The sequence below is a fragment of the Dreissena polymorpha genome, chromosome 8, assembly GCF_020536995.1.
Source record: "Dreissena polymorpha isolate Duluth1 chromosome 8, UMN_Dpol_1.0, whole genome shotgun sequence".
In the NCBI taxonomy this organism is placed as follows: domain Eukaryota; kingdom Metazoa; phylum Mollusca; class Bivalvia; order Myida; family Dreissenidae; genus Dreissena; species Dreissena polymorpha.
The window spans coordinates 14,796,574-14,807,384 of NC_068362.1; the positions used below are offsets into that span (position 1 = coordinate 14,796,574).

The 10,811-nt window shown below is 32.5% G+C and overlaps 1 long non-coding RNA gene across 1 annotated transcript; it reads right to left on the reverse strand.

Annotated features, from left to right (window-relative positions):
• Positions 1-3,305: 3,305 nt before the first annotated feature.
• On the reverse strand, positions 3,306-8,059 carry LOC127841201 (uncharacterized). Its single transcript, XR_008030753.1, has 5 exons — positions 7,924-8,059; positions 7,174-7,261; positions 4,684-4,790; positions 3,796-4,011; positions 3,306-3,512 (listed from the first exon to the last, which is right to left on the reverse strand). It is a non-coding gene; the product is annotated as an uncharacterized LOC127841201 (long non-coding RNA).
• Positions 8,060-10,811: the final 2,752 nt, after the last annotated feature.

Below are 10,811 nucleotides of genomic sequence, written 5' to 3' on the forward strand. Positions count from 1 at the left end.
TTAATTTATGTTTACGTCTACGTTGACTAATAGATTCCCATCTTAACTCATTATAAAGATCATCTAATGAGACTAAGCGTGTGCATCCAGATGTTATTCTCGCGGCTTCGGTTTCGATTTTTTCTAGTTCGTCTTTTTCATATTGCGTGCAATTATCAAAAACAACATCTGAATACACAAGAAGTGGTCTAATAAACGAAAAGTATATTTTCTCTAGGGATTTTCGATCAAGCATCGTTTTTAAACGACGCATTATATGAACTCGTTTCCATGCATTTGTCTTTATAAAAGAAATATGCGCATGCCAAGTACAGTCATTGGACATAAGTACGCCTAAATGCTTGTGAACATTAACACTCGGTATAATAATGTTTGACATAGTCAGTAATGGATGCGATGGTTTATTAATTTTTCGAGATATAAGCATGGATTCTGACTTTGACGGGCTAAAAGAAACTAACCATTTATCGGCCCAGCTGGAAATTTTAGCAATATCTTCTTGCAATACGGCTGCAGTTTCATTTGGTGAATTTACGACCATGAAAAGACTAGTATCATCAGCAAACATATGTATATGTGCTTGAATGTCGGCGATAATATCATTAATATATACTAAAAACATAAGTGGGCCTAGAATAGAGCCTTGGGGGACACCGGCGATAATTTCCATAGGACTTGAATGTGCTCCCGGTAAGATTACTTTTTGTTTTCGATCAGTAAGATAATTGGATAAAAATGATAATAGATTACCTCGAATGCCTGCTTGTTGTAATTTATATAATACACCTCTGTGCCATACTTTATCAAAAGCTTTACTAATATCAAAAAATACAACTCTGACCTCAAGGCCATTGTCTAGGGCTCTACAAAATGTATCGTAAATATATGTTAGCTGATTAACTGTGGAATCACCAGGCAAGAAGCCAGACTGCGTGGGCGCAAAAAATGAATTTGCACGTAGAAAGTTAAAAATGTGTTTATGTAATTTGAATAAAGTGATAGAATGGCATAAGGGTCTTTATTTAACTATGCTAAAATAATTATTAAAGACCCTAGATGCAAAATCGTCAATTATTGAGTTAAATGGATTATTAGATGGATTTTAAAGGATAATTAAAGGTAAGATACTAGTTCTTACGTGTTTTGATTTTTGTTTGTACTTTTGTCGTTCCCTGTTCAAATAAAGTGTCAGTCGCTGCAATTGTCTGTTTACTCGTCAAAATTGTCAAGGTCTTCGATAGCTAAAGAAACTTCAGCGTACAGTTTATTTAATATTGACAGACCTGTACAAAGTCGCGCCAGTCAAAAATCATAAAAAGCGACATTTAAAGTTATGGTAGCCAGAACAAGGTCGTCGATGGTGTACATGTATGTTGACATCGACAGCATTTTGTCAGGAGCAATCGCCGCCATATTGGATTTTGATCATTTTCTTTCGAAAATAAGATGAATTATAGTAATGTAAAATCTTCTTTTCGCGGTCGTAATGTGTTAAAATTCGCATACTGCGTAAAATTGAATGTATGCATATGGTGATATTTTTACTTGTTTTACAGTTTGTGTGTGGATTTTTTAAAGACTATTTTGCGTACCAGAACAAATACATGTATATCACTACGCATGGTTACATTTGTTAGATTTTAAGCGCTTTTATGACTTAATTACAATTATTGTTAAGGTTATTAGATCTATTTATGTTAAATGTCACGTTGGAAAAATCAAATGGGATAAATAGAATACTAGGATTAGCGTTGAATACAGAGAAGTTTATGTTGCTCGGCTCGAACACCGAAAGCGCTCGCCAAGGCTCGCGCTTCCGGCGTTCTAAGCCTCGCAACATAAACTTCTCTGTATTCAACGCTAACCTAGTATTCTCTATTGGCTAGTCATGTTATTGCGTATTAAGTAGTTAAATGTGATTTTATGTTATAAAGCTTCAATTACCTTTTTGAAATCAATATCAGTACATTTATAGCCGAATTTCACCGATAATGATTATGCGTGAAACTTGTAAATAGAAATGTAAAACTCGTGTGGTATATGCCATGCGGCATATATACTAAATAATACAATTACTGTTTAAACGTCAAATGCGTAGAATGTTACCAAAACCTCAATGTAACATGATAAAGTGTTTTTCAAATAAAAAGTGTATATCTGGGATGTTTGTTTTCAAATAATTTTGATAGTGTTTGTGAACTCGTTCATTTCTGCTGAAAGTAAGCTGAAACGTTTAATTAAAAAAAGTGCACTATCTTAAGGACTGACATATGACTGGGAATACATGTATAGCAAAGCGTTTAGCGGATCAAACAATATTGATTATTGGCATGAAGCAGTAATTATGATGAATTAAAAACATGATATTATGTTTTGTTTGCACTATACAAATATACAAACTTACAACGCACTATGGCTTTTGCATTACGATTTATTTCTATATGAGGTTCATTTCTATGATCTAAAGACAGTACTGTATATTATGTTTTGTTCTCATATCTGGTAAACACAAAGGAATTTAATTTATATTTGTATATAATTGATTTCATCGTTCTTCATACAGTTGTAATTATATTGTTTGTATGTATATACAATAATTGCGTAATAAATTTCCATTAATTCAAATTAAATTATCATGTATGTGTTTATATATTGAATACCAATTTTACGAGGGTAATTGTTCATATACACTTGTGTGTAAGTAATCCGGTATGGGCTAAGAATGAGGTATGGCCTGCGATTTAGCCAGTGTTAATAACAAATGCTTTTAATTGACCGTTTCAAGGCAGTAACCCCTGTTTTACTAATTTTAATGTTTTGGCTAGTGTGCCCGGTTTTATTTAAGGAAGTTGCTAAATTGCCTTTAATAAAGGATGATAGCAAACATTTCTCTTCTGATTATATGGGTGGAGTTTCAGTTAATCTGAATTATTACTTCTTTTAAAAACTCTATTTTACATTTAAAGTCAAGTACAGGAATGCGAATTGTTTTCAGATTGTAATTACAGATTTTTAATTCGGTCTTAGATACGTATATTTACTCAAATTCAAATTGAACAATCATCGAGGATCCCGACACGTGCATTGAAACGAACATGTTATGAAACGAATTTAAGTAAAAAAAAACGTTCTGATTTATTTGAGTGCGATTGTCTGAACTGCGTCTTACATTTGTAAGTTTTTACTCACTTAATGGTATCGTTATATCGAATTATTTAATGTACATAACGCGGGAATTTAGTGACTTAATTCCGTGTAACTAACCAAATGATGTTGGTTACAATTAACATTTGGAAGATCAGTGGTGATGACTTGTATAATTTATTTCAAAAATATGAACATATATTGTTTATACTTTCACACTTCTAACACAATTTAACAGATACTTCGACGTTGCTAAATACATGCACACTTGATTGGATATTTTGGCAGTTTTTATCAACGCAATTATTAATTATGCAATATATACGTTTTACAAATGCGTTTTCGTGCTTATTCTTTTGTTGCCCTTGCTGAAAAATGAAAAGATGAATCAAATCAAACATTTTAAGAATGAAACTTGTAGATGTGAATATACAACGCAGCTGCACCTTGCGATATATATTTGTTGTTTACCTAAATACTTTTTTATCATATTGTGGTTATAAATATAACACCACACAACTTTAGAAAAAGTGAAACAATTCAGTAATTTAAGTCTAAAATGATGTCTATATGTTTAAAAGAATATCATGTATAAGAGTATATCATCACATTAAGTCTTTTTTTTCTAAGTTTAGTTGAGCTATACGTTACCAGGCGTGTGCGTGCGCAAATTGAAGCGTAGTTGATGTTATCTTCTGTATTGTCGTCCTAATGCAAGAATCAATTTGGAAATCCAAAGGGCTGATCTTGAGTCACTGAATGTCAAAGCCGTCGACATCGCATGAGTAAAGCTTTGGAAATCCGCTCTTATATGCTGACCTTCATGGAATCCGTCTCCACACTTCCATCCCCATTTACACAGGTCATCTTCATTAAAGCAAAAATAACATTAAAGCATTATATTGATTCATGTATTGTCAGATGAATGATACAAAAATACGAGTGACATTCAACTAAGACATGCGTTTTTATTATAGCATTTAAAAATGCAACAATTGTTTGGTTATCCTGCAACAACTTATAGACGAAGATTGTTCATTGTACATGCGCGATCAAAAAGCGTTTTAATAAGCATTCACTACATTACGTAGCACAGTTTAACCTTATTACCAGTGCTATGTTAAGATTCATGAACACGTTTCCTTATTTTTCAAATGCATTTAAACTTTATGCATACATATTATAATTTATTTATATGAATATATTACATATAAATAAATATATATGTATTACACAATAAGTTGTATGTCACCGAAAGTGTTTAAATGAATGAAATAGACTTCATTTTTTCGCTTCGCAGTACAAATGAAAGGCCTTTTAAAAATACTTATTCTTTGTTCTGCTTAAAAACGAAGTGATTTAAGGGTAAGTGTTTGCTTTTTTATACACAACTAATCGTCTGTCGTTCGAATAATAGTATCAAAGCATTCCGGTTGTTGCTAAAATTGTGCCATTCATATTTTGTTTGGAATTATAAACCGTTGATAATTATCTTTACAAACGAAAGTGTGGGCCATATATTAAAACAATTGTTCTTACCCAAGTGAACACTATCCCCGTTCTCACTTTTAGCACATTTAATTTCGCCATTTTCGTTGAGGTAAGTATTATTTTTATCTTTTGCGCAAACCCAATCTACAAGCTTGCTGCAAAACAAAGTAAGAAATAAGTATAATACACGATGTAAATATAAATTCTTAAACATAAACGGAATATTTGTTTACTATCGGACTAACAGTGTGCCATAATTTTCGTAGTAAAATGAGAAACTAAATATTTTTTACGTGAACTTTTGGAAGTAAAAATATGTAATTTTCTCATTTTACTGTGAAAATTAAGTCATGGCTTATGTAAAAAAATAAATGAATATTCTATGTATTTGATGCTTATACTTATTATTTTTGTTTAATATATTTTATTACGTTTTATATGCGTACTCTATTCTTATACATATGCAGCAATTTTGATATATAGCCCATACACACAAAGAATCAACGAATGTCCGTAAAAAATTCGTAAAATAAAGTTTACACATACACAAAATCAGTTTTTCTAATAGCAATAGCTGAATTTTCAACGCTAGATGTGGCATGGTAACATAGATTTAACGAGGTACACAATGCGCGTTTTTCTTTATTTTGTGACAATATATTCCAAGTGAATATCCCGCGACAATATCCGAACATAGACGAGCGAACGCGAGATTGGCTTAGGGAAGCGACGGAAGCACGAGGCTTTTCTTGAGAACTATATCGTGCTTCCGACGCTTCCAGAAACCAAGCCCGTGTTTGGTCGTAGATATTCGGGTATCGTCGCGGGAAATTCACGTGGGATATATTTTCACACAAAAAATAATAGCAAGCATATTGTATCTCGTTAAATCTATATTACCAGACCCAATATAGCGTTAAAATTTTGGCCAATGCTATAAGAAACACGAATTAGTTGTGTTAACTTATCTTTACAAAATATTGCACGCAATGTTCGTTGATTTTTATTGTCTATGGGGCTTCAATAATTCATCACCAGAGCACCATGTTGGGTATCAATGTTTTTTTTATCGTGGATTTAAACGTATATTATGGGGATGCTACTGGACAGTAAAGCAACTTGGCTTGAGTCGTCTTTACTCAAGCATTAACACGGTTTAAACCTACAAAGCAACTGCCATTAAAATGTCAAAGACATATTTATGAGCATGCTGATGGATGTTTGAGATGAGCATATAGATTAAAGGGGCCTTTTCACAGATTTTGGCATTTTTTTAACTTATTCATTAAATGCTTTATATTCATAAATGTAAACATTGGATCGTAAAAGCTCCAGTAAAAAATCAAGAAAAAAAAATTAAAAAAGGAAAAGAACATTGCCCGGAGCAGGTTTCGAACCAGTGACCCCTGGAGTCCTGCCAGAGTCCTGAAGTAAAAACGCTTTAGCCTAAATTCTTGACGTATTTTATACCTTATATAAGCAATCTTCGTAGTTTCACAAAATTTAACGACAAAAACAGAACTCTCCAAATTATTCAATCGTTTCGCGTTGCAACGCTTTATAATTTTTAGGTTTTAAAATCGTCAAAAGATGCATATAATGGCTATATTAGAACATGGTTAATGTTCAGTATTACTGTTTCCTCACAAATATCATAACTAAAACGAAAACTTACGAATCTGAAACAACTTTTTTCAATTTTGTCAATTTACCAAAGCGTGAAAAGATCCCTTTAACAGTTTTGTCTTAACAATGCAACACTGTCGAACAATCACGGTGGGATTTCTCATAGTTGCATCCTGTTTGATTTACTTTATACTTCGAAATGTCAACGTAATTTTTATTTAAAGGTGACATTGATATAGAATAGAAGTATGAGCACAGCATCGACTGAAACGAATTTTGAAGTATATTTGTAAAAAGCTCTACTGTCTCTGGAGTTTAGAACCCGGAACTTGTATGGACGTCACTTTTATAAAACGACTGGGTAATATAAAAAGCAATGATACAATGGTGTAATTAATAGGTAAGGTATTGACTAATTTTAATAGTTTAAACATTAATATTAGCACACAATACGTAAGTGTTACGCACGTGACTGTTTTTTTTAAACACTTCTATTTATATTTATTTCCTTTAGAAGATTTTCTATGATTTACATATATGAAAAGTGACATAACATGCATCAACATTATATTTCAAATCAATATGGAATTGAAAAGGTCCTAGTCAGACATGTGAGAAAACATTACATTCAATAAAATAAATAGATACCTAAAATAACAAATTATATACCCGCACAAAAAGCCTGTGTTTGAATATATATATATATATATATATATATAAAATATATATATATATATATACATATATATATATATATATATATATATATATATATATATATATATATATATATATATATATATAATATAATATATATATATATATATATATATATATATATATATATATATATAAACATATATACATATGTTTCTATGTATGTATGCTTCGGATAAGATATGACAACGTTACGTCGAAGGACATCCTGGTGCTGGACATTTCAATTGTTTCAGCCTCACCCACTCTGTCATTTTGCAGCAAACACTCTGCAGAAGCAAACCTACAAGAAGAAATATAGACGATTAGCATGCGCATTCCAAATGAAAACATCGCCGTGTGAACCTTCCGGCAATATAAAATGATTGTAAAATATCCAGAACAGGACACTGACCAATTGTGAAAATAATACTTTTCACCAGACTCGGATTTTCGTGGATTTAGTGGATGCACTCAGCAAAAACATTACCATCCAAAGTCTTTAACAAATTCATGCATCTAAATTTTTTTAAATATGTCCGTTCAGCGAGTCAACGAAATTTCAAATCAACGATATTTTATGAATCGACGTTAATTTATTACTTACATCACCGCATTTGTAATATTATTGGTTATAAAACTATTAACGAAATAAAAATTATATTTTCTTCATGTATAAAATTTGAATAAATACATAAAGGAAAAGTAACTTTCTTGTATGTGATTGTGGCGCATCTTTTAATAATCATTAATAATTTAAGGGCAAAGTCACCGTAATAGAAACTTACCATAATTGAGTTTATTATCTTGCAATACGATATACATAAACATTTTACAACACATTCATTTTATCCGATAAATTCAGGACACCACCCCATCATCAAAATGACGACAAGCAAGAAGATAAAGGCAAGGTATTCAAAAACATTTCCTATAAACATATAAGCAAGTACAGAAAACACAAACCTTATAATATTCTTTTCCTCCCACTTAATTGTTTTAGAAAGCTAAGTTATGAACGAATAAAGCAACTATTCAACGCTAATCATTTTATATCAAAGTTAAAGTCCAACGCACACGTGTTTAATAGATAAATATATTGATACAATGTCAACAATAATTATGATCGGTTATACGCGCCGACATTATCAAGAATGTGACATGTGTTACCATTAAACGTATTCAATCAATAAATATACGTGGTGTTCCGTTCCTAAGAATGACTCATTTAATTTAAAAAACAAACACACTCAAATAACGTCCGATATTGTTTTCAATGCCTATGCGCCTCTAGACAATCAGGTATATTTTGTCTATTAGAATAACAAATAAAAAAGACGAATGTACTATACTTACGAAACATGAAGGGTGCTTCTTTATAGCAATGTTGGTTTTGATGACCTTCAATGGCAGTTCTAGTTTATTTCATTTAAGTGGCAAGTTTAACTTTGACATGATTGTATAACAAAAACCTTTAAACTTCGATTTTATCGTGTTTACATGTATTGGCTGTTACTATTTTGCTGAACTTAAATATAATGATTTGATTTAAGCCTGATATTAATGATGTTTGATAATAAGACATTACATATAACATTTTCATTAAGATATACATTAAATAATATATGAAAAGGAAGTTATACTCAATGATTATTGACAATTTCTGCTTAATTTTGTCTGGTAAATGTTATGCACGCAATCTAGTTATCTAACATTTAACTATTCTCTTAAAGTATTGTTATCCGAGCATTCAAACATATGACGTTTACCTGGTAGTACGATGCGTTTGTTTCATCATGCCGTATGAGACATTTATAAATAAAAGTGTAATGATAGTATTACGCGTTCATACAATTGATATCTGAGCATCAATGCAATCTCGTTTAGAAGATAAGTGACGGTTGTAGACTAGTGTTTTATATATTAATATTAAAACAAGTAGACTAACGTTGATAATAAACCCATCGAGGACTATTGTCCATGAATGTAAAATTTACAATGATAAAATCAAGATGAAGTTGAAGACAACGATGTATCATCCAGCAGGCTTTGTTCATATACATTATCTGACTGTGCAGAAACACAGTTATAATAATGATGTTATAAATACAATTAATTTGAATAGTTTTTTTCAAATTAATGGCTGAAATATTTTTCAGGGAAAATTATATTCCATTAGAGGGACCTTTTCACAGATTTTGGCATGTATTGAAGTTTTTCATGGAATGCTTTACATTGATAAATCCATAACTTTGATCTAAAAAGCTCCAGTAAAAAATAAGAATAAAATTAATTAAAGAAAAAAGTAACCCTCAACTGGGCTAAAACTAATGTCCCCTGAAGTAAAATTCTATCGCTTAGACCACTTGGTCATCCGTGCTCATGCAATGAGTGATGTATTTTATACTTAATATAAGCAATCCTCGTCGTATCATACACTATAAGGACAACTGCAGAACTCTCCAAATTATTCAAACGTTTCGCGTTGTAAAGTTATATAATTTCAGGCTTTTAAAATCGTACACAATGCATATAATATATATTTAAGAGCATGGTAAATGTTAAGTATAACTTTGCTCTCACAAATATCATAGCAACAATGGAAATTTGCGAATCTGAAACAATCTGTTTTTAATTTGTAAATTTACCAAAACGTGAAAATGACCCTTTAAAATGCTGGAAAATAAGAGTATTGTTAGGGTTGTTTAGCGTAGGTATAATACTTTCTGCATTTCCATCTATATCACAGCGAGACCTCACGACATCAACATCTTGCCTTTATACAAACCACAATAAGACTATGAAGACGAGGAAATTGATACGTCATATAAATAGTTAGAGCACATAATAGTCAAGCTCCATGAGAAAGACATTGTAATTGTCAAAGACGACTCGATCGCCATGATTGGACCAGACGCATAACAAAACTGGTAAGGGATTGTAGGTAGATTTGGCAAAAGCGAAACCAGCTACAGAGAGTTGAGTCTTCTTGATTTCGCCAGAAGCCACCAACTCACATTGGCTGACATGCTGCTCCCACACAAACTGTTTTGAACAGCGACCCGGCATACTCCGGTACACATTCAGAACATTTCGTAGCGAAGACATTTGCAGTGACCTTAGTTCTTACCACCATTAGGCTGAAGAGAACGTAAACTGAATTTAACTGAACAATACAACGCTAGCAAAAGCATTTCAAGCACAAATAGATGGCAAGTTTGTATACCTGATGATCCTAGACAATTACATCTACAACATCACCAAGTATAGCAAAAAGGGCTTACTGCATCGACCGAAGAACATTTTTGAAGAGAGAGCAGGAAAACAGAGATGTGAGAAAAAGGATTACAGGGGTCATGAAAGGGTGAATTGATAAAAGGTATATCAACTTAGACTAATAGGTGACTGCAGTAAGCAGTAAGGAGGCCTTCGTCACTCTCAAGACCCTCACGAAGACCAGATAGACAAATGCCAGTATTGTAGCAGACCCAGTCGAAAATGTGTGACTTAAGTACCGCAGTCCTGAACACGTGGGCTACAGGAACCTCTTTAACTGCCCACTTCAACCAGACCCAAGTCCTTCAGAAAGATCCCGGAGCAGAAGCGGGCGACGAACTCCGTCAATACTAAATGCATGTTGTGCACAAGCAGCTCTATCAGCATTTTCAAAAGGTACATCATACCATACGGCTGCGCGTATTGGTTCGCTTAGCGTATACACAAACCCCAAGTAACACGCCATTGAACATGTCTCCGAAGACTGGTCGGCATATCCTACTTGGAACACAAGTACCTACGGAACATAACAGCAGCACTTCTCGGCCCACAAGTGCCCCCTCGTGTTTGGTCACGTC